The sequence below is a fragment of the Talpa europaea genome (assembly GCF_964194135.1).
Source record: "Talpa europaea genome assembly, chromosome: 5".
Classification (NCBI taxonomy): domain Eukaryota; kingdom Metazoa; phylum Chordata; class Mammalia; order Eulipotyphla; family Talpidae; genus Talpa; species Talpa europaea.
In genome coordinates, this window is record NC_140071.1 from 113,859,573 (window position 1) to 113,884,222 (window position 24,650).

The following is a 24,650-nucleotide window of genomic DNA, read 5'->3' on the forward strand; positions in this document are numbered from 1 at the left end:
ATAGCCTTGACCTTTTGAATAGTAACCTGTGTTTAAGACTCTAATTTCTACTAGCTGTACCATTAATGGAAGATTATATCACCTGACTCACTGGAAATTAGCTGAGATCCCTGCTGCCAGAACATCGCTGCATCTGTACTAGTGAGCTGTTGTGGTAGGTTCATCATCAGTTCAAGCAGCCTCCTTGTTGTCTCAGCTGTTCTCATGACGTTCTACACTGAACTTCGTTATACTCCACCACCACTGTGCACCACGCCACTCCACGCCAACACACCATGCCGTCCTCTGCCACCCTGGTCTTACATGCCCAGTCTCTTGGCTCAGGTGCACCCACCCATGCATGCCCACACCCCATTCAAGGTGCTCACCATCAGGAATGCGTGTAGGACCACAGGGGTCTATCATTAATGCTAATGGCGGGAGGGCAAATAATTCTGATAATTGTCATTTACCCTACATGAGCTTTCAGGCAAAGTGCTTGCTCTCAAAGTGTCTAAAAGGGCAAAGAGTTGGCACTTCTTGAGCATATCTAAATAAGAGTGAACATCTATTTAATAAGTGCTTGTATAGTGCAGAACTTGTCACTGTAACATACGTGCAGTGCCCAGGATGTCATGGGAAAGATCTCTTTCTACCTATTAGAGGTTATTTCTGTCTACTCAAAACAACTTAATAATAGCAAACAACTAACCAGATTGACTTGATCAGCTCACCATAAACAGGTTAAAAAAGGTTAAGAGCCTTGTTCAGAGTCAATTTGCTACTTAATGGTGGTGGTTCTGAGGTTTTTCATGTCAAAGCTTATGCTCCTAATCAATGTATTCCACCACCTCTCAGACAGAAAATTTGTTGAGTGAGTAACTGCCACGGGATGATCATATCGTATCATATCATATAATAGATTGTTTTTGAAGTTTCTGTAAGCTTTGGGTACTTCTAGTCTGACGTCTGTGTTATGATAAGAAAGGCATGTGGTTGTTAGATACTGCTCATGATTCAGACTTCGAACAAAACGTCCTGATCTACTCTCCAACTTCTAAATTAGTCTAACTGAAGAGTATCAAGGGTATCAAAGAGGACTGTGAAACACTGTGTACCAAAAACAAAATAAAAATATATTCGGATGCTGAAGCTGATATAGATGATACCTAGAACTTGTAACTTTGGATATCAATTTTTTATCTTCAAAAAAACAGGTTCAGTTCAAATCTGAACATTATAAAATAATAGCATGTGTCTGGATTCAACTCCAGTGTAAATTATCCCAGCTGTGTGATATTTGGCAAACAATTTAACCTCTCTGAGTTTGGTTTAATAATGTGTTAAAAGGGTATTGTGATAAAATTGGAAAAATTCCTATGAGAAGTAAATAAATTAAAGCATGTGAAACAGCTAACGCAGTGCCCTCACATGGCTTTAATAAATGAAAGCCACTGTTATCATTACTCTTCTTATTGTTATTATCCAGTCCCATCTCTCACCTAAAGCAAGGATTTCCTCTCTACCAATCTTGGCCTATCTTGGTAATCATTGTACTTTTTTTTTTTAAAGATTTATTTATTCATGCATACAAGAACTGGGGTACAGGCTAGATGCACGGGAGGGTGAGAGGATTCACCAGAGACAGAGCAGGGAACAGAACAGGCAGACTGACAAAATACACTGCTGAGGGGAGCAGCGGGCGAGACAGGAGAGGTCTGCCTCGCCATGTGGGATTCTCACGCCTGGCCAGGATGGAACCCGCACTGCAGAACAACTGCCTGTGCCACCAGGGGAGGCCCCACTGTACTTTCTTGAATGTTCCCAGTGACTGGGGGATCACTACTTCATATTCCAATGAGTCTATATCTATCCCTGGGAAATTCCTACCTGCTGATTCTAGTTCTCTCTCCTGAACCATAGGACTGTCTCTTACATTCACAAAAGAACCCTCTAGCTATTTAAAATGACATCTTCAGATGAGACAGGAGAGCCAGCCAAATGGAACAAACTGACGTTGACTTCTCCTATCTGATTAAAGTGAACAACTTATATAAAAGATGCCTGGGTCATAAACCAGCATCTAACCCAGCCAAGTAGAGTAATTATGTACCAATAACCTGATAACCTCAAAAGTATGTACACCATAAGCAAGGCTGTGAATGGTTTTCTGAGAGAGCAATTTGGAAAGTTGGGGAGATATATCTTTTTTGACTTAGTGGTTTTGTCATTAGAAGTCTCAAATAAGTGCCAATTTGTCTGGAATAATTAACATTCTAGTAACACTGCTGTGTATTATGGTCTTTTATGGGCTAGGCACACCTATTCCCAATGCTCCCATCTCAGAATGAAGAGCCAAGGGGAAGTAGTTTGCACAACAACAAGGATTCAATGGTAGAATTGGGCTTTCAACCTCGCCAGACTGAATCCAAAGCCCACAGTGTTATCTGCTCAGCAGCCGTGAGTCACTTGAAGAGTCTTTGTGGTGTTTCCTGGTAACTGATTTCTGCATGAAGAACTAAAAAGCTCCCTCAGAGTTGTTACTTTCCCAACATCAAATATTCACATTTTAGTCACTACATTTAACAAACCTGAAGTCTTCATTGATAATTTTCTATTTTAAAATGTGGTAAAGGAATTGTGAGAATATTATTCCTTTCTTGGAGGCTCGAATATCAAGTTTCCATTTGGGATGAAAAAAATAATGTGATCTGTAGGATATTTATAAAATTCTGAATTGGTGCCCACGCACGAATTTATTCAAACTGTCGTTCAGCACCTAAAACTCCCATGGTGGCTGTCAGCTTCCTTCTGGAGCATTCGTCTTCCTGAGCATTTGCCTTCAAAGCATAAAAGGGATAAAGAAATGTGGGGGACTCTGAACACCTGTATCATTCCAATATTTCTCCTTTTCAGAAAGAAATGCAGCAGAATCTAATGGATTAGAGCCTGGGCTCTGAAACTCAACAGCAGGTTTGATTCTTGGCCCCACCACTTACCAAGCAGCAGGCTTCATGTGTGTTACCTCACTTCTCTGGGCTTTAGCTTCCTCATCTGGAAAATCAGGGTAGTAATGGTGGAGGTGCTGGGAAGGTTATATGGGAGTTCAGCTTCTTGAGGAGGGCGTGTCATAAGTACTTAGTGAGCATTTGCTCTTCTTTTATTCCAAAAAGACTGGGAGAACTGAACGGGGCTATGTGCTAATTACAGTATCTCAGAATAAACCTAAGTATATGTGTAAACAATATTTTTCTGCAAATGCGTGCATGTGTGGTAGTAGTGGTAGGGGAATCAAGGAAAAAGGAGTTGGTTATTTAGTATTTAAAGAATCTAATCAAGAATTCATATTCCTGAGGTGGGTGTTTAAGGATTTCAAATGCGATTAATGAAGTATGGGTCAGAAGGTTAATGCACTAGTGAAACACAGATTTTCCCAGCTATTGGTGACATTAGGGTTAAGATGATGAGAGTTTGGCTGGAAAAGTTAGCAGACTCCACCACCCTTACTTAAAGAAAGACTGAGAACCCTGTTATCTTCAGAGCTGGCTCTCCAGCCAGGGCTCTCTTTGGTCTTGTTTCTGCCTCTCAATTCACAGAGGACTCTGTCCTGTAATACAGCAAAAGTTGGTTCATCCACCAGTAAAAATGCCAATGAAAGGATCTAAGTGAGCTTCTCATGCAAGTTGCAATCAGAAGATCTTAGGTCAAGGGTGGAATTTTTCTATGCTTGGCATGGACTCCTGTGTTCATGCAGCACTATTTCCAACAGCCAAGTTATGGAAACAACTTAAGTGCCCAATGACATATGAGGGGATTTTTAAAATGTGGTATATATATATATATATATATATATATATATACACACACACACACACACACACACACAATGGAATACTACTCAGCAACAAAAAGATGGAATCTTGCCATTTGTGACAACATGTATGAACCTGGAAGGGGTTATGCTAAATGAAATAAGTCAGAAGGAAAAAGTCAAATACAGATGATTTCACCCATATGTAAGAAATGGAGAAACAAAACATAGGGGCAGAATGCACCCCCCCCCCAAAAAAAAAACAACTAGAAATTTGACTGCAGAACTGAAGCTGCCAGAGCGGGGGGAAGAGGACAGGGGAACAAGATTGGTCTCCTAGATAATTGGTCCCCTTTATCTTTATGGTGGAAGATTATGTGTGCTTTGGTGGTGGACATGGTACTATAATATACATCTGTAGAGGTGTAAATCTATACCCCCAAATTATATACAATGTTGTAATTATTGTACCGCAGTAAAAATAATACAGTTTTTAAAAAATTACAGGATGTGTGACTGTTTTTGTTCCTGACTGCTAGTAAGTGTTGACATTTTAAGAAGCCAGTTTAGAATATGCTTTCATTACCTCTTTTCTAGGCAGTACATGGGATATTAGAGGAGAGGACATTGATGGTTTTTATCCAACTCAATGGCCAGAGGTGACTAATGTTAGATTTAGTTGAATGATCAATTCACAAGAATGGGATAAGATTGCATACGGTGTGACACTCACCTTTCCGTTCCCTGAATTCTGCCATTCCTACTAGGGAGTAAAATAGTAGGCTCACAATCAATTCATTCATTTATTCAACAAATATTTATTAAGTGCCCGCTGTGTCCCAGGCACTGTGCTAGGTGCTGGGGATCTCTAGTGTGTGCAAAACAGACATCATTGCTGCCCACGTGGAGGTCCCGATCCGTGGAGGGGAGAGAGACAGTGAAAAAAATAAAGGATCAGTGGCTGCTCCCTTCCCTCCTCCCCTGATCCTGCATTACTATCAAAGAGCCAGCTTTGCAAATGAAGACAAGTGCCATCCTGGGCATGATAATTCCTTCTCAGCAGTCACAAGGGTCTAGGAAAAGGTTTGTGCTCCAATGTCCACGTGCAATAAACATACAAGAAAACAAGTTCCAAAGCTAAAAAAACCAACAAAAACAAAAAAAGCCTGCGTAAGTAGACAAAAAACAAGCCCGAACTGATTAAAGAGCCCACTCATGCAATGAAATTCACAGGAGGGTGGTATTTGTTCTGGGCAGATACAACTGTAGACCTGGCGATCCCTGCCCACGGGACCACTGTCAGCATGGCCTTCCAGGTACAGATGTGCCCTATCTGAGAAACACTCAAATTGAAGACTCCCATTCCATACTCAGAAATGAACAATCAGCTCAGCCCTGACCTAGACAACTTTCAAACATGGCTCTCCATTTTCTCCTTATTTCAACCTTCTTTAATTGCAAGAGCTTTTTCAGTTTCTGGTCTTTCCCTGCCTGCCCTCCCCACCCCAGCCAGCTTCTGTTCCTCCTCTGCTTCCTGTCAGTGACCTCCTTTCTCACAGCGACAGTCTTTCTCTTTCCCTCATTGTTATACACACCTGCTGGGCCTCGGTTTTTGCAGTATTCTAGGATTATGCCTTTGTCTTTTTTAATTCTTTCTCCTCTCCCCTTCAATAATTGCATTCACCCTCATTAAATAACAAAAATAAAAAGGGCGACTAAGTTAGGATTTAAATGTATGACCCAGAAAAGAAGTCGTTTTGGTGTTAATCCAAGCCCAGCTGAGGCTTGCTTTAGGTAGTATATGACCTAGACCTTTGAATTTAGGAAACATTAATTATACTATGATTATTCATATCAGAAAACTATTACATGCCTATTGATGGGATTCCCATATAAACACAAAGCTCTTTCCATCCCCCTGAAAAACAAAATCAACTCAAAAACCATACCATTTTAAATGATGAGCTCCTGAAATACTTACAGTAGGATTTCCACATGTATTACTTATCAATTTTGGAGAAAATTATTTTTTAAGTGAGTCACATCAATATTATATTGAAATATAAAAACAAAAACTGAAAAAATGTCTTAACACTGTGTCCAGACACTGATCTGGAGTGACCCTGGTCAACATGACCTGTCAATCAGCCTTGCTTGGGACAGATACACCCGCTACCTGGCCTTCCACACCTCCCCAGCAGCACTTAGCACAGTCACCTTGAAATCTTGATTCACTGTCTCTCTGCACATGATTAATCTTCACAGAGAGACTCTGGGTGAACTTAAGAGTAGACATCTGTTTTTATACTCTTTGGGGGAGCCTATACATCACCCACAAATATAAGTTGGATAGATATTCAATAATTAAAGTAATATGTGTGAAGGGTCTGTTTATCTCAATACCTAAGTTCATTGCTACTTACCATGGAGATGGTGCCGACCACAAAAAAGTTTCAACTTAAATAAAATACATAATACGTTACTCCCAAATAATATATTAATGTTGATTTTTCTATCCCTATGTTGATTTTCTATCCCAGTCTCTAGGGACACTGATTTTTCTATCAGTCTGCCTCTTTCACTCTACATATCCTTTTCTACCTTGCTGTTTCTCTTCCCAGAGATAATCATTGTTTCTTGCCTTTTATGTCCATCCAGAGTAGTTCTATGCATGTACAACCATTCACAAGTGATAACAGATTCTGTAAACTAGTCTATGTCTTGCTTTTTAACTTAAAGATTTATCTTGGAGATCATCTTACAGGTAGAAATAGATCTACTTCATCCTTTTTTTAAATTATTTATTTTTTTAAATTTAAATTTTATTTTTATATTCCCCATACAATTACAACCCCCTTATTTTTACCCTAATCCCTCCCCTCCCACCCCCAACCCCCATAGAGTGTATCTGGTTCATACTTGTTTGTTGATTTTGGTATTTTCTTTCTTATAGTTATTCTTTTCCCTGGTCCCTTATTTAAGTTTTCTAGATTCCTGCTATGAGTGAGACCATCCAGTATTTTTCTTTTTTCTTTCTGGCTTATTTCACTGAGCATGATCCCTTCCAGCTCCATCCATGTTGCTGCAAATTGCATCTGTTGGTGGGAGTGCTAACTGGTCCAACCACTATGGAGAGCTGTGTGGAGATTTCTGGACCTACTAAAACATAGATCTTCCATATGATCCAGCAATTCTACTCCTAGGTATTTACCCAAAGGACACAGAAACATCAATTCCAAAGAGCACCTGCACCCCTATGTTTATAGCAGCACTATTTACAATAGCTAAGCTTTGGAAACAACCCAAATGCCCAAAAATAGATGACTGGATCAAGAAGATGTGGTACATATACACCATGGAATATTACTCAGCAATCAAAAAAGATACTTCATCCTTTTTTAAAGCTGCATATGATTTCAGTGTGCATTCCATAATTTGTATCTCTCTGGATGGCCATTTAGATAGTTCCTGAGTGTACAAATATAGTCCATATTTTTAATGTTTTTAATTGAAGTATAATTATCATCAGTTAAACTGCAGAAATCTTAAGTGTTCATTTCAATGACTTTTGCTGATGACATACATCCATGTAACACCACCCAAAATAAAACCTAGAACACTTCCATCTCCTCAGATAGTTTCTTTTTCTCTTTGTAGTCAGTCTCCCCCACCCACACGTGTTCTGATTTCTATCATCATAAATTACTTTTGTCTGATCTTGAATTTCCAAGATTGGATTCCTGCAGAATGCACCCTCATGTGTCAGGCTTTGTTGTTCAGCATCATGTTTTTGAAATTTGTGTATGTTGTTTGTGCTCTGGGGACTTGAAGGAGTAACAAATGCTAATTTATTAACTAACTAATGAATCTCATCAAGATAATCAAAGACAAGATTTTTGAAATGGTTAAACAAAGATTTGAGGGAAAATCACAAATTAATAGCAACTTTCATTCAAAAAGGACCCCAGGCAGTTGAGCACCCTCCATTTCTCCTTTAGTTTGGAACGACGTCATGTGGAGGAGGGTAACTACCACAACTTCCAGGGCTTTGACAAAACCTTTGGAAGCGAGGCATTCTGGCCAAATGTCTGTGATTTCATAATTTGGAGTATCATTTTATCCCAGGAGGTTGCAACTTTCTATATTTTTGCACTAATCTAAGGTATACGCAAACAAAGAAGGTATATGCATATTTCTACAGAAATTATGATTCCTTGGAAAGTTTTGAGTAGATAGGACGGCTAGTATCTTTCAAAGAATGCAAAGGGATTTTGGATTAAAGAATTTCTCTGGCTTGACTTTCATGGAAGTTTGTCATTGACCTGTGCTCCTGAACTATGAAACACAAATATTTGGGCCAAAGTACAGTTTCTCTTGACAAATAAACAACTAACCAATACTACGAAAATAAGTAAGAACATAAGTAAATAAATATGTGAGAGTCCAGGAAACTGTATGGTGAAAGATTGAATTGGATTGTTAGTGGTGAATTTAACATAGTCCATACAGATGTTGATTTACCAAAAAAAAAAAAAAAAAAAAAAAAAAAAAGAACTTATTTAAAAACCTTACGGGAGCTTCCCTGGTGGCCTAGGGGTTAAGTTTCAGGGCTATCACCTCTACTGACAGAAGTTGGATCTCTGGCCAGGCAGCTAACCTACATATGGTATAGCGACCTCCCCTGTTTTGCCTGCTACAATCCTTGACAGTGTGTTTCAGTAAATCCGCCTGCTCTGCTCCCCACTCTGTCTCTGGTGAATCCTCTCACACTCCTCACCTCTGGCCTACATCCTAGTTCTTCTATGCAAAAAAAAAAAAAGACACAAGGACTTAAGTGACCCTAAATTTGGCATGTGTCAACTCTTTGACATGTAACAAGAAAAGTTGTGATTTGTTTACATAATTTTAAGTTATTACCCTTTTAAGTGTATTGCTTCTTTAATTTCTTAATATTTGAATTTTTGCATGGTGCCGGTAATGGCCACAATATAATTATATTCAGTGTTACTGGGGATGTAAGCATAGAGTACTTAGAAAGTTTGGAGTGACTGAACAATAAACTCAAGATTCACTGTGGCAGACTCCTTCCCTTGCCTATGTGAAGCCAGCCCCTTCCCTCCTTTCCACCTATCATTTGTTCCATTTCTCTTGCTCTTGCATAGGTACTGCCCTAGCCTCAGAGGCGGACATCAAGCGTACTAAGGATAGTAGAAATGAAACAGAAAGAACTTAAGTCCCTAGTGCCATATTGAGCAGTTAAACACAAGTCTAACTGATAAACAAATTTTTTTGTTGGTGATGATTTTCTAATTTAATTTATTTTCTTTTAGAGTCAGGTTTATTGACCTATACATTACCTGCATAAAATTCACCCTGTTGGTAATGAGATTCTTAAAACTAAAATTCTCGTATGTTGTTTATCATGATTTTTTTATATCAATAGTAAAAACATAAAATTAAATATCCATTTAATTTCTGGATAACATAGGACTAGTTATAGCATCTTGAAGTGTGGAAAGAAATTGAACTCTGCAAAGCTTGTACTAGTTATGATGCTTTGGGCTGCAAGTAATAGAAAGAACTGACGCAAAACTGACTTGAGCAATAAGGAAGGGGATTATTTTCATAGGACTAGGAATCCAAAGTGGTACAGGTCTCAGATGCAGTGTGTTCTGAGTCTCCATGGACTCTCAAGGACTCAGGCTCTGTACTTGTCTCCACTCTACAGTTGTTTTTTATTTTAAAGATTTATTTATTTATGCATACAAGAAATGGGGTGCAGAGATGGGGGGGAGGAGAGAGGATTCACCAGAGGCAGAGTAGGGAACAGAACAGGCGGATTGACTGAAACACGCTGCTGAGGGAGCAGTAGGCAAGTAGGGAGAAATCAGTTGCGCCAGGTGGATAGCTCTCTGGCTGGGGATCAAATTCATGCTGCAGTGGCTACAGATAGCTTCATAGGTTTTATCTTAAACCCTGCACCACCAGGGAGGCCACACTCTGAAGGCTTCTGCTGCAACCTTAGCCCAAGGCCATTTAGTTCCTGGTTGTGACTTTGTTGCTACTAGAAATCCTGGGTATTTGTTCCCTTGCTTGGGAGCAGCAGGTGTGAGTCATAGAATTCCCCAGTCATGAAATAAAATCTGTCCTTCCACCTGATTTAACCACAATAGGTCTTACACTCTTCCCTGGAGAAGATCATCAACAGAGATTGTCTTGGAATAAGTAGGACCAAATAGACATCTGATTTAAATTAGGGCCCAGTTAAGAAGGAGAAAGGGAAATGGATTGAGTAATAAAAACAGCTGGATAGAATTTTAGGCTGCTAAGTTTTATTAAATCCATTAGTTATTGCCTAATCTGTACTTGCAATATTGGTGGCCTGAGAGGATTAGCATAACTCTACAAAGTGTCTTGCTCTCTGGATGTGGTTTTCCACAATGGGGGGTGGGGGGGAATATCTCAAACACTCTATCGCATAGGAAGGTATCCCAGGTGTGTATGTGTATGTGTAGGTAGGTGACATCCTGTTTTATCAACTGCCTGATCAATTTAATTGTCCAGTCCACCCCCTACAGGTAGGAGAGGGAGGAGCTTTATTTCCTGGTCTCTTCCTCCTTAGGCAGTCTTGATGACTCCCTCCTTGGCCTGGAGCAAGTCCTCATTTGCTGGCCAGCTTCCTTGGTCTTACACCTAAGGGCCACTTGTGAGTGTTGTCTGCCTTCAGCTTTCACGTGTGTTTCATGAGAATCGCTAGTTTTTGAACACGTTCCCCTTCACTTTCAGGTACAGGCTGTGATACAGGTATGGGGCAATGTCTTCGGATTCATGGGCTCTTCGGAGAATTCTCATCCTCCTCATGCAGGTTACCTCCTTGTACATTCAGGCATTGGCAGTGCCCTTTTGCTTTCCTGTGACCATATGCCTGCACTTCTAGGGACCAAGGTGCTCCGCGCCCCACCCCTCCAACCTGCTCCACCCCTCCAAATCCCACCCCCCCAGATGCTCAGTCAGCCTTTGATAGGTTTCCAACGGGAATTGGCATTGCCGATTTCATTGGTCTCATGGGGGTTCAACTAAACCTCTTTTATACGACAGCAGAGGATACGGGAGGCGAGCTCCTTCTGAAACCTGAGATTTTCATGCATGCGGCCACCGCACCAAAAGGGGTGATTCTCGGTTTCGAACTTTTCTGAATTGTTTTTATTTTTATAATCACAAGTATAACTTCGGTTGCCAAGAAATTCTCAAAAGAAGCTTACAGATTTTAATATAAAAATATGTGAAAAGATTAATGTTGAAAAGCAATGCTAGAAAACTGAAAGGAAGGGAAAAGACCACTTCAAAGAATGAAAAATACTTCCATAATGTGAAAACATGAAAATCACTTTAAATGACTTTGAACCACGCAAAATTGAACTTCAATTGAGTCTACTTCATACTGTAATCAAATTCATTGGAAAACTTCAGATTCCATTGAGATTTATCTACAATTTTTTTTCTGTTAGAAAAAAAAAGGAAGGAAATATACCTAAATGTTGATATTATCTCTGAGCAGGAGGATTATGAATGATAATTCTGTCCTTAACATTTTTTGATATTTTTCACATCTAAAATAAATATTATATATTACTTTTTCCAAACAGAATGAAATATCATTTCATAAAATATACAATATTTTGTCCAACTATTCAATGTAAAGATAAGATTTATAACTAGTGTAGAATAATTCATCTTTATTTCATTACTAAGAACTTATGGGTTCATAAGCCAACATCAATCTCTGTGACCAAATATTCCATCAAAAAGCAAAATCAACTAGGCTGGTTATATTTGAGGCAATTGCTCTAGGTTGTTTATGAAAACTAAAGTTATCCCACTATATGACTCTTACTAGCTAATCATACTTCCGAGCTAATCTTAACCAACTTTCCCAAAAGTTAGAGACTACAATGCCAGTTCTTTATGACATTTATACTCTATTTTGTAAAGAGATGCAACTCAAATTGCCAAATAACAAACAGCATAGCTAAGACAGAGTTAGCAAACTGGTGTCCAAAGGGTTAAATCTGATGAATAGAGCTATTTGGTTTGTCTTGCACAGAATAACTTAAATATTAATTAGTCAATAGTCTTAAATAAACTAGAAGACTATTAAATTTGAATTTTTGGAGTTCTTGAAAAATCAAAAGAATGGAATTGCCTCTAGGCAACCATCAACTCAGCTGAGTAGTTTCTTGTCTCCTCATCCTATTCCCTCTACAGTTTGCTCTAAAGTTTGCCACAATCCCCATCATTCTCTGTTGACTTTAGTCAATGAATTTTTTTTAAAGATTTATTTATTTATTTTTATACAAGAACTGGGGTACAGTCAGAAGTGCGGGAGGGTGAGAGAATTCACCAGAGCCAGAGTAGGGAGCAGAGCAGGCAGATGGACCAAAGACACTGCTGAGGGGAGCAGTGGGCGAGGCAGGAGAGGTCTGCTATGCCATGTCGGGTTCTCCCTAGCTGGCAGGGAATTGAACCAGTGCTGCAGAGGCTGCAGACAGCTTCACAGCATGGCACTCAACCACTGAGCCACCGGGGAGGCCCTTAGTCAATGAATTTAACTCATCTGTATTCTCTTGGAGGCAATGACTAAGAGAACTGGCTTTAAAGTTATACTGCTTCTCTTATAAGTCTGTCTCCAATTCTTAAATATGTTTGTCTTAACAAGTTACATAGCCTTCATGTGCCTCAGTTTCTTCTTTAGGAAGGTGGGATAGTAGCATTACTTACTTCAGAGGGTTGTAGAAAGAATTAAGTGAGTTGATAGATATGCAAGACTTAGGATAGGGCTTAGCACAGAGGACCTTAATAAATGTTCACAACTACTGTTACCAGGCAGCCTCTGAAGTTGGGAATTACATACTGCAGAAGGTATCAGAGATTGGGGTAGCTGGGAACAAAGAGAAGGCTTTGAATCTGAGATGAGCATGCAGAGACTGGGCTGCTTCTAGGATAGTGAAATGAGGCATAAATAGCAATCATAATTGGAAAGAATAAAGTGTAATGTTAATCACTTGGACTCTGAAATTAGAAGGGTATAATTCTTTGTTTTGTCATTTACCAGCTTTGTGTCCAAGAGAAGTTTTCTAAATGTCCTGAATCTTTGCATCCACGCCCATAAAATGGGAATCATAGCAGTGCCTGTCGTGAGGCAAATATTAGCCTGGATTTCCCCCAGAAAGTAAAGCTTGAGAAAAGGGATCACGCTAAGGGTTTATTTTGGGAAAAGACCCCAGGACAGAAATGTGGGAGACTGGAAATAGTGTCACAATGAGAGGGAAGAGACACACAGATGTGTTATTGAACTTGACACTAGTGTGGACAAATGGACCTGAGTCCTACTGAGACCCTCTGAAGAGCACATGGAATATAGTTCAGGAATAGAAAAGGGGAATATTTATCATTTGGCTCAGAACCTCTTATTCCCCTCTCCTTTGGTCAGTAGTTTTTCCTTGGAGCATTAATTTTCTTTCACTTCTAGACTGCATCTGGACTAGCAAGTGAAAATCTGCAGACCTCCTGCACTGGTATCAGAGATGTCCCGAGGCAAAAAGCAAGGTATATTGGAAAGCAGGTTGTGCTACAATGACTGGAATAAGAGCAAGCCAAGAGGAATGTAATGAAAATCCAAGAGGCATATACAGTAAAGTTCATGTACAAGGCTCTAGAGGTGTCCATTGTCAAGAGAATCTGTATTTACTTCAGTATCTTTTTATTTTCATGCATCCAAATCTACATGACAATGTTCTTGGGAACAATTGGACTTGCTTTTGCTCAAGATAAATTATATAAAACATAATATAGTTACCATCTGATTCAGGAATATACAGTATTAAAAGTTGAGTCATGTGTGATACCTCCAAAAATAACGTTTAAACTTAGGTACCACAGGGCCCCTATGTCAGACCACATACAAAAGTTAAGTCAAAATGAATCAACCATCTAAATATAAGAGGTTAAACTGTAGAACTCCTAGAAGGAAACATAGGGATAAATTCTCATGACCGTGATAATGGTTTTTAAGATATGACACTGAAAATACAAGCAACAATAAACCAAATAGATATATTGGACTTCATTGAAGTTAATAATTTTTGTGCCTCAAAAGATATTATCAGGAAAGTGGATAAACTCCTATGGAATAGGATAAAGTATTTGTATATCGTATCTGATAGTTTTGTGTCCTGAACTTGTAAAGAACTAATAGAATCCAATAACAAATAAACAACACAATGCAAAAATGGGCAAATAACTTGAATAGAATTTTCTTCAAAGAAGGTATACAATTGGTCAACAAGCACATGAAAAGATACTCAATTTGTTTTGTCATCAGGAAAATGCAAATGAAATCCACCGTGAGACACCACTCTACTTCTACTAGGGTATCTATGATGACAATGACGTCAATGATGACAATAATGAAAATAAATTAAATAAGGAAAGCAAGGATTAGCGAGAATGTGGAGAAACTGGAGCCCTTGTACATTGCTGGCAGAAATTCTGTTGCTATAGAAGATGATTCAGTGCTTCCTCAAAAAGTTAGACAGAAAGTTACCATATGACCCAGCAATTCTACCTCTAGATATACAGTAAGAAAACATGAACTTAAATATATGCACACAGGGCCTCCCCCGTGGCGCAGCAGTTGAGCGCTGGGTTGCGAAGCTGCCCGCAGCCTCTGTGGCGCTGGTTCAATACCCGGCTGCTCCCCGGCCACCGGAGGAGGGTCCCACATGGCGCGCAGACCTCTCCTGACGCCTGCTGCTCCCCTCAGCAGTGTACTTCGGTCCTTCTGCCTGCTCTGCTCCCCGCTCTGGCTCTGGTGAATTCTCTCACCGTCCCGTGCTTCTGACTGTACCCAGTGCATGTATAAACAAAACAAAACAAACAAACGAACAAATAAATAAATAAAACATGCCTCTATAAAAATAAATAAGTATATGCACACACATGTTCATAGCAGTAGTCTTCACAATTAAAAAGAAATGAAAAGAAATAGCCCAAATGTCCATCAAGGGATGAGTGGATAAATAAATAATGGTATGTCATACAATGGAATATTATTCAGTAATAAAAAGGAATGAAGTGCTGATACATGCTACAACATGGATAAAACACAAAAACATTGTTTAAGAGATAGAATCATGACGTAAAAAGTCACACATTGTGTGATGTCAGTTACATGCAATATCCAGAATAGGGAAATCCACAGAGACAGAAAGGAGGTTGGTGGTTGCCAGTAGCTTAGGGGGAGAGTAAGTGGAAATAGCTGCTTAATGACGACAGGGCTTCCTTTTAGTGTCATGAAAAAAAATTAAAACTAAGTAGGGGTGGTAGTTGCATGATTTTGTGAATATACTAAATATCACTGGAGTGTTCATTTTAAGATGATTAATTTCGTGTTATATGAGCTTCACCTTCAATTAAAAAAGTCCTTGATAACTCTGGAATTCCATGAATGTGACAAAAGTACTAAAGCTATGAATGGGTTGTGAGATGAAAATGGAAGATGCAAAGAATAGAGGTTATGACATAATATGAAGAATTGCAAAATTCCAAAAATACCACGTATCCCATGGCCTAGATTATAAACTTTCAGCAGTGGGAAATCTGTTTGAAGCAAAGCCTTGAAAGTTATATTCACATTGGAACTGTTTGGCTAATGATTACAGGCCAAAAAGAAAAAAAAAAAGAGTCACGAAGTAGTCTTTAGATCTATGGTAATCTGAAAATTTTCTTTAAATCACATGCGATGGAGAAACTTAAAAATAACTCACCATCTTTTATGGCTGCCTATCTACATAGGCATGCAAGACAATATGCTGTATTCAAAACATCAAATAAATATCATCAAAAGTGTGTAAATGACCTTAGGCTTATTAATTTTTAAGGCTATTCATGGTGTTAGCAGAGTAAGCATTTATTGTTTGTGACAACCCTCTAGGGCAGATGCCATGGTCTTGACACTTTAGCATGCTTGTTACTTCTCTCCAGACTCCTAAATTTTGAGAATTTGAAAATGGAGGCTTGGAAGCTAATAATAGTGTCATCTCATTGGCAGGAACTGGAAGGAAGTAAAGCAAGCCCGTGGAAAAAACATAATACTGGGTGCCTTCAAGCATCTGTCAGGGAAGTAGGAAGAGAAATGGGGCAGGAAATGAGCAGTGCTACAGGAAGGCAGAGAGAAGATGGAAAATGACAACTAGAAGAACGTGAGCTAAAGACAAGGGGATCAGAACAGACCCTACTTGTCATCAGAGAGAGTGGGATGTCAAAAACTGGTTGGGAATTTAGCAATATTGTATCTTTGAACTTGGTACCTTCACCTCTGGGAATCAATTATAAGAAAATCATCCTATTGAGAATATGTCCTTTTGTTTGAGACAAACTAACTTCAGCAATGTGGGGAGGAATAATTAAATAAAATAGCAACAATGCTCTCAATCGAATGGCCATTATGAAATGGTGTAATCCCAGAGCTCATAAAAATCTGGGAAGTTTTATAATTGTTCAATAATGTATTTCTTCTTTTTTAAAAAAGTGTAACATAATTGTGGAGAATACAAACACCAAGAACATCAAAAATAAAATAATGCATAATGCCATATCTAATGATCAGCATAGTTGGATTTTGGTTAGTTTCCTCCCATTATTTTCAGTTTAAGTGTACATATACACATTATATACATATATTCATAAAAATGGGTTTGTTGACAGACAGCAAAGTCTGGTCAAGTTATGTTACAATTCACTGTTACATCAGACATTTATTCAGGTTCTGATACACAGACCCAAGAAGCACTTGAGCAGTGTGGTCAAGTAATCAGGCAGAAGAACTTATGGATGGACAAAGAGCAAAGAGCAAGTCACCACTTGGGTCCACTTTATGCAAATTAATTTTTCAATGAGGGCAGTTCTGATTGGTGGAAAATTGTCAAGGAGTGATTGGTCGAATTTCAATCCTGGATCATATTTGACCTGCTGGTGTGGCTGTAAAATAATGGAGAACTATAGAAAAATACTGCAAAGAAATACACTATTACAAATGTCTATGTATGTGGGCTAGAATAGGTATCAATTTTTATTCCTTTGTCGTTCTGACATTTTTCTGCTTCCCAAATAAAATTGATTCCAGGTTCTCTAAATTTGGAAATGGTGGGAGTATTAGGGAAGAAATTTGGAAAGGGATGGTTAACTGTCATCTAGAGTCTTCATCTGATACCACCCAGTGGGATGGAGACTTGTTATTACAGGAGTTGACAGTTTCCTTATTCCCCATGGAATAAGGGGATCCAAGCAGGAGGGTATTCTGCAGTGGTCCCCAAGGCCTGAAGATTAGGAAACTCTGCTTTGTAAACCTGGAATGTATTATTTTTAAGTCAAGTTTCCTAATTATCCCAAGACCTTTGTAAAGCCCATTTTAATGTCCTAGTCATCCTCTCAGCCCCTCCTCTGTGCCCTCCACCATGTGCTACACACACACACACACACACATACACACATTCTCCACCCCATTGAAAACTTGAAGACCTTCATTTGCTTTTATTTATGAAGTAACCGTTTTCCTTAAAGGGTGTATATTGCATTTATAATGGGAAAAATAAACTTTATGGATAAATAAACCTGGTGGGGCTTAGGCTTAGGGTCTCACTAAGGTTTTCACTAATGCTACTGAGAATTTACATGGTCTAGAAAGAATCACACCCCCTTGCAATTGTGCTTACTTGGGTCCCTGGTCCTGAAAGAGGGGGCATGTCCAAGATCCAGACCCGCCTGGCATGTTGTGGCTTCTGACCACTCAGCTCTTTCATTTTGCTGAATTCTGTCTCATTTGCTAACAAGTCCATACAGAGGGAGCAGCCAGTGCCCAAATGGTTATTTTATCAGGGAGGAATTAGCCCTGTGCGCGGGCACCAGAGTGAATGTGTTTGAGGATTATTGTTATTCAGCTCCTTGACCTTCTGTCCTTCAGTCTAAATAATCCCATTTCTTTCAACCTTTTTTTGTAAGCTTTATTGTTTCCAACCTTTTAATATCCTCACAATTCGTCTCGGAACCTCTCCTAGTCCTCTTCTCCTCTCTTTAATTACAGGGCTCAAACACAATATTCTAGGAAGCGCTTGAGCAGTGCTCAGTAAAATGGAAAGCTTATCTCAAGATTCCTACATGCTGGGGTTTATGCAGCCTTCCCAGGGTCATGCAATACTGTCTTTTAAAGCAACTGCTTAAAAATGCCTTGTGAACAGTTTATTATCTGCCAGGAGCAGAAGCCTGTGGAGGTGGGCATGGTGCAGGGCCCCTTGGGTGTCGCCGAGTGACCGGTTGTGCTGACAGCTAGCACCTGTACGAAGAGGGGGAGGCACTGGGCAGAATGTGGCTCTGGGGGCCTGGGTTCCAAAAGAACCTGGGTCCAAGAAAACTTACCTCTTTAGAATCATCCTGTTCCACCAAATAGAATCTAAATAACCTTCCAAAATAAGGATCTAAAATTGAAATTAAGATTCTATTGTGAATAGTGTGTGTTTTTTATTCAGAAATTTTCAGTTTAAATTTTTTACTTATAATTTCAGAATGAGGGCCTCCTTGGTGGCGCAAGGCGTTAAGACACAACCTATGAAGCTGTCCGCAGCCACTGCAGCATAAGTTCCATCCCCAGCCAGCCAGGGAGCAACCCACATGGCGCAGCAGACCCCTCCTGACTTGCCTGCTGCTCCCTTCAGCACAGTGTATTTCAGTGAAATCGCCTGTTCTGTTCCCAGTTCTGTCTCTGGGGAATCCTCTCACACACACCCCACACCTCTGGCCTGTACCCCAATACTTGTATGTATAAATAAATAAATCTTTTTAAAAATTTTCAGAAAGAGAGACTTTGTTCATTGTTCAGAGAATCTCGAACAGTGGCAAGTGAATGGACTCCTGCTCTCTCTCTCTCTCTCTCTCCATCATTTATCTATCATGCATGCTTTCTTCTTTCCTCTAGTCTCTGAGCTCATTAGTCAGATTACTGATGATTATTACCCTCTTCTTTGTCATGTTAGACTATCTATGAGGGCTGGGGTAGAAAGACTACAGAGTAAGTGTTTGATTTGGCTCTAATTCCCTCCGTTTCTCTCTGGACCCCACTTCCTTCCCCTCCCTGCCTGTGTGCCTCTATTCTGTGGTTTACCAGCAACTTTATCCTTTTCCTGAGCCTTTGTTCTGTTTCCCTATATTCCCCCTATAAGGAGACTACGTGATATTTTTCTTTTTTTTCTGACTTATTTCACTTAGCATAATCCCTTCCAGCTCCATTCATGTTGCTGCAAATAGCTTGAGTTTCGTTTTTATTGCTGAGTAGTATTCCATTGTGTATATGTACAACATCTTCTATAACACATCTTCTTGATCCATTTGTCTATTTTAGGGCATTTACATTGCTTCCATGTCTTAGCTATTGTAAATAGTGCTGCAATGAATATAGGAGTGCAGGTTTCCCTTTGAACTAGTGTTTTTGTGTCCTTTGGGTATATTCCCAGGAGTAGAATCACTGGATCATATGGTAAATCCATTTTTAGTGTTGTGAGGATCCTCTGCAGTTTTCTAGGAGGGATCTTGGCACACTTGAGTTATCATAATGATGTTGATGCCCAAGACAGTCCCATGCACATCTCTCATCAGACATGCAAATGAAAACCCTCTCTGCTTATTAATCCCCAAACTCACTTGGTTGTAACTGTAAACACAGAAAACTGTAAACAAATATAAAATGCCTTGTATTCTGTATTTACAAACCTCAGTCTAGTTCTGAGGTGTAGGCTTCACAAAACAAATGTCCATGAGCTCCTTTCTATCCAAGATCCAGAAATCCTTGGGAATCTGAGTGTGCTTACACTTTAGGAAATGAATAGAGAGAAGATTTGGGATTAGACCCTTTGCGTGCAATGCCATCAGGAAAAGAAAAACACATTCTTTCTTATATAGTGATGTTTAAGGGGTGCCAAGCAACTTCTACCCCCAAATGTGTCTCCTCCAGGTCTCTATGCCAGTTAAGACTTTGGATATGAGGTCCAAAGACCAGTTTTATCATTTGGGAGCTCTGAACTATGGGCAAATATCTGATCACTTTCCAAGTTTCACTTTCATGAGTTGTCAAAGTGGGTTAATAACAATATTTTTCATAGAATTATCATAAAAATGAAACTAGATAACCTCTGTCTATCAATCCCTTAACAAAAAGCCAGACACAGAATAAGTGTTCAACAGATAATTGCTATCACTATAGTCTTTGTTATTATTAGCTATCACGCCATTTCTAATTTGGAATTACTTTTCTGGGTCAAAGAGCAAAGTATTCTCTGGTAAATATTGTGGATGTGAGAGCTGAACTATCTGGCTTCACATCCCAGTTTCCTGACTTACAAGTTGGGTATAGGTGTGCAAGTTAAACTTCTGTTTCCCCATCTATAAAATAGGAATACTGTAATCTTATTTGCTTTATAGGGTTGTTAGATCAACAAGTTAGTATTTGTACAGGTTTCAAACTTACACACAATAAATACCATAATGTTTATATAAAAGTTTACAACCCTATCAGCCAGTACATAAATAAATGGCAAATATGTGTTTTTATTGCTACTCTCCTATGTTAGAGAGTCATGTGTCACTGAACTACAGGGGTAAGTTCTGAGAAATGTGTTGTCAGATGATTTTGTCATTGTACAAATGTCATAGAGTGTCCTTACCAAACACAGATGCTATAACCTACTACCCACCTTTGGTCTGTGGTTGACTGAAACATCTTCAGGTGGCACATGACTGTATCAAATTGTGTTTGAGACTTGAACCTCTTAAGAAGCAGCACTGTTTCTTATCTCCATGAAATCTCCCACACAGCAGCAGAGAGGCTGGCTCTCCACACTCAGTGAATGGTACTGACTGACTGAATGAATGAATGAATGAATGTGTGAGTGGGCTCCTAGGGCAGAGCAATGCTCTCAGGATGCCATCTTCCTAAGTGGGATGTCTTTCTACATGCCAAACCTTGCAGGAGAGGAAATAGCAGGAGCAATGAGGCTCTTTTGCCCTTCCTGGTCACACCTGAGGCTACCAACAAGCCAAGAGACTGCCTGGCTACTAACTGATGCTGTTAAATGAACAAAGAAGTCTGTGGTTTTGGGGGCTGCCCGTCTGGCACCTTGCAGGAAAGTGAAACCAAGTGTGAAACACACCTGTTCTCTCTGGCCTTTTAACTGGCAGGGATTTAATTGCCAAGGGGTGGGAGAGATGGGAGGAATGGGCTTTGAAAAAGCCAGGGGATTAATTGTGTGTTAATGGATGGATGTTCAGGGGTGGAGGGGGCAGCTCGAGAAGGGAAGGGAGCAGGGAACAGTTGCATATTCCGGCCTCTTGGCCTCTTTATTTCTCACTACTGTACACCTTGTTGGAAACCAGATGGCCCAGACAAAGATGAAAAAAAATTCACTGGGGAAGAGAAACCTTAGAGGGTAGTTCTAGTGAGCAATGATCCTGGAAGGTGTTTTCAAACTCTGGAGCTATCCTTTGTTGCTCACATTTCAAAAAGTGAGTTTTCAACCTTCTGAAAGGTATTCAAGGACTTTCAGGGCTTGAGGTTTTCTGCCCCTGGACCCTCTCTCCAACCAAATCCCTCTCTCTCCTCCAAATCTTAGTGTGCATTTTGCCCCCTGAACTGTTGCAAACTTCCCTCTTCCTCCTCCACAGCTTTTGTCAGAGACTTGCCCATTCTTTAGGGCCCTGACTTCAATGCTGTCTTCCTTCAAGTTATCGCCAAGATCCCCTCAACCTGGGCCATTTTTAGACTGTTACCATCCCATGTGCTTTTCCATATCCCCTTATATTAAATTGCATATCAAGTATAGAGGCTTGGTGTAAAATATTAAGATATAATTTTGCCTATCATTACTTACATTGAAAACATCTCATTTAATTTAAAAATTGGCTCTAAGTTTTCAGTAAATCATTGTTTATCCTTGGGAATGCTGGTAAAGTCAGAAAATCAATTCTATAGATTACTCTCAAACTACAACAAAAAAAGTTTATAAATACTAAATTGAATTGTGGCTAAAGACAACAAATACTTATTTTGGTTTTATGGTTTTCTTTACATATTGGAAAATCAATACTTTTTTTTTCCCTACAAATTCCCCATTTCCATTAGGCCTTTGGAAAATTGTGGCCCTGAACTCTAGTCTGTAACTTAAAAGGGGACAGAGTCTTGCCCATCAGCAGATGCGGTCTTTTTGTCCTGTGACCACAATGCTCTCTGTGCAGAACCAATTTTTATCATATTCTTTCTTTGCTTCAAAAATCCAGCTACCTGCTGTATGCAGGTACACAGGCCATGGTGACAGCCAACCAAAAAGATGCCACAATTGTAAACTTGTAGGTACCAACTAATATGTCATGGAAACATAGAAATTATACTTCAAATTAGAAGAAGAAATTTACACATTAGTAACAGTCATAGATTTTTATATACTAGTAGATTAAAAGAATACAAATAAAAAATACAGAAGATTTGAATAACACAATTACAAGTTTAATGATATATTTATAATTTCATACTTAACAATGACACTGTATACATTGTTCATAATCACACAGAGTAGGGCCCCTAGAAGGAATTATACTTTGGTGGGTTGTCCTCTGACTGAACAGCACTAATGCACAAGGAATCCACTCTGCTTAGTGGTGACAAAACTGAGGCTTAGAGGACAGCTACTATCAGTGGTGTCTGGTAATGTTTCAGAGAGTGAACTTGAAGAAATTCACTTGTCGTGAAGATGAGGAAGGGATGAGCATTCCTATGAATGAAACTAGCTTATATTGAGCCAAAAAAAAAGTCCCCAAAGGGGAAACATAAAGTCCCACTGTATGTCTGGAGTACAGGGAATATTCAGGAAAGACACTGGAAACTTTAGAGACCATATCAGAGTAGACCTCACCAGACAGGTGCAAAAAGAATGCATTTTAGTCTATTGTTTAGCAGTTTCCAAACTTCAAATATTCATGCATAGATACCATGATCATTGCCATGCTTTCATCAACTGCATTATTTGAACTTAATGTTCTTTAGGTCAACCTGTGCTAAAACTCAAGTACATTTATTTTAAAAAGAAATTGTATGTCACCACTGTAAATGAAAACCAGTGTCCTAGTCATTAAAAGGTGTTAACGATAAAATAAATACAAAACTAAGTTACTATATCCTTCTTAGATGTTATGGGCTGTGATGAATATCCCACATCCTCTCCTGGGTGAAATCATAAACTCCTCAGTGCTACCATTCATGCATTCTTTATTCACATTTGAAAAACAGATTAATGCAAAGGAAGAAATCCCTAATGATAGAATCACAGGCCCTCTAGACTAGCTCACTCATTTAGATCAATAGGTAAACCTCTTCACCAAATGGTTCTGTGTTAAGCAAATTGCACCTCTAACTCAGTTTGCAGAATAAGGTAATAATAAATGCCCTCTTAACCCACAGGGTTGTGGTGAGAATTTCATAAGATGTATAGCAGAAGTTCTTTGGATAACAACCTGATGTTTACTGAGTGCTTATTATAATCAAGACACTCTGTTAAAATGTTTTATAGGCATTAATGTATTTAATCCTCCGTAGCAGCTATTAGGTAGGCATGATCATTGTTACAGTTTTATAGAGGATGAAGCAAAGACTCTGGGAGGTTAAGTTAGAGGGAGAACTTTTACTCAAACCTTCCTGACTCTGAAGTTCTGAATGACAGCGTTCATTTTAGTAGTTTATTTTCCTTTTCCCAGAGATTTTTCTTTTCACCTGAACCCATATAGATGTTGATGTTGCTAATACCATGAGGGGAAAAAAACAGGATGCCCACTTAATGGCTAGATAATTATTTTCATACTTACTGAGTATGAAATTATTTACTAAGTATGATAATTATTTTCATACTTACTGAGTTTGCTAAACTATTAAGGTCTCCTCCATACAACCATTAAGAAAGAACATTCAGGGGCCTCCCTGGGGGTACGAGGGGTTAAGACACAGCTCTGTGAGGCAGTCTGCAGCCACTGCAGCACGAGTTCAGTCACTGGCCAGGGAGGTGACCCACATGGCACAGTAGACCTCTCCTGTCTCACCTGCTGCTCCCCTCAGCAGTGTATTTCAGTCAATCCACCGTTTCTGCTCCCCACTCTGTCTCTGGTGAATCCTCTCACCCTCTGCATCTCTGGCCTATACCCCAGTTTTTGTATGCATAAATAAATAAATCTTTAAAAAAAATAAGAAAGAACATTCAATCCATTCAGGTAAAAAAGTTTCACATAAGATAGCTGACATTATCTGCCTCCTTGCCTTGGGGTGGTCTGTTTTTATCTGCTGAACCTAAATAAATATTTGGCTTATCATGTTCTTTTCCTTGAGTTGGCTGCTGGAAAAGCTCAAGGTAAAATGTAGCGCCTTCCATCTACAAATGTCTTGTATACTGACCTCACTCTCGGTTTTCTCTTATTTCTAATGTTATTGACCCCTTGACCTGGTTGCTTCATCTATTTGTTTACTTGAGAAAATCCTTTATTTAAATTTAAAATTAAGGCTGAAAGTATAAGAAGATATTTTACAAGATACTAAAAGGATTTCAATAGAAATCTATACAGTTCTATGTATAAATGTTCACTTATTGTAGGTGATTTCTTCCACTTAAACAAAATATTCCTGATCCAAGTCCATGATTGCACAGAGATGCTGATAATTACTGGAAGTAAATGTGTTCCTCCATTGGAAACCCCCCAGTTTTGTCTTTTTTGTCCATTA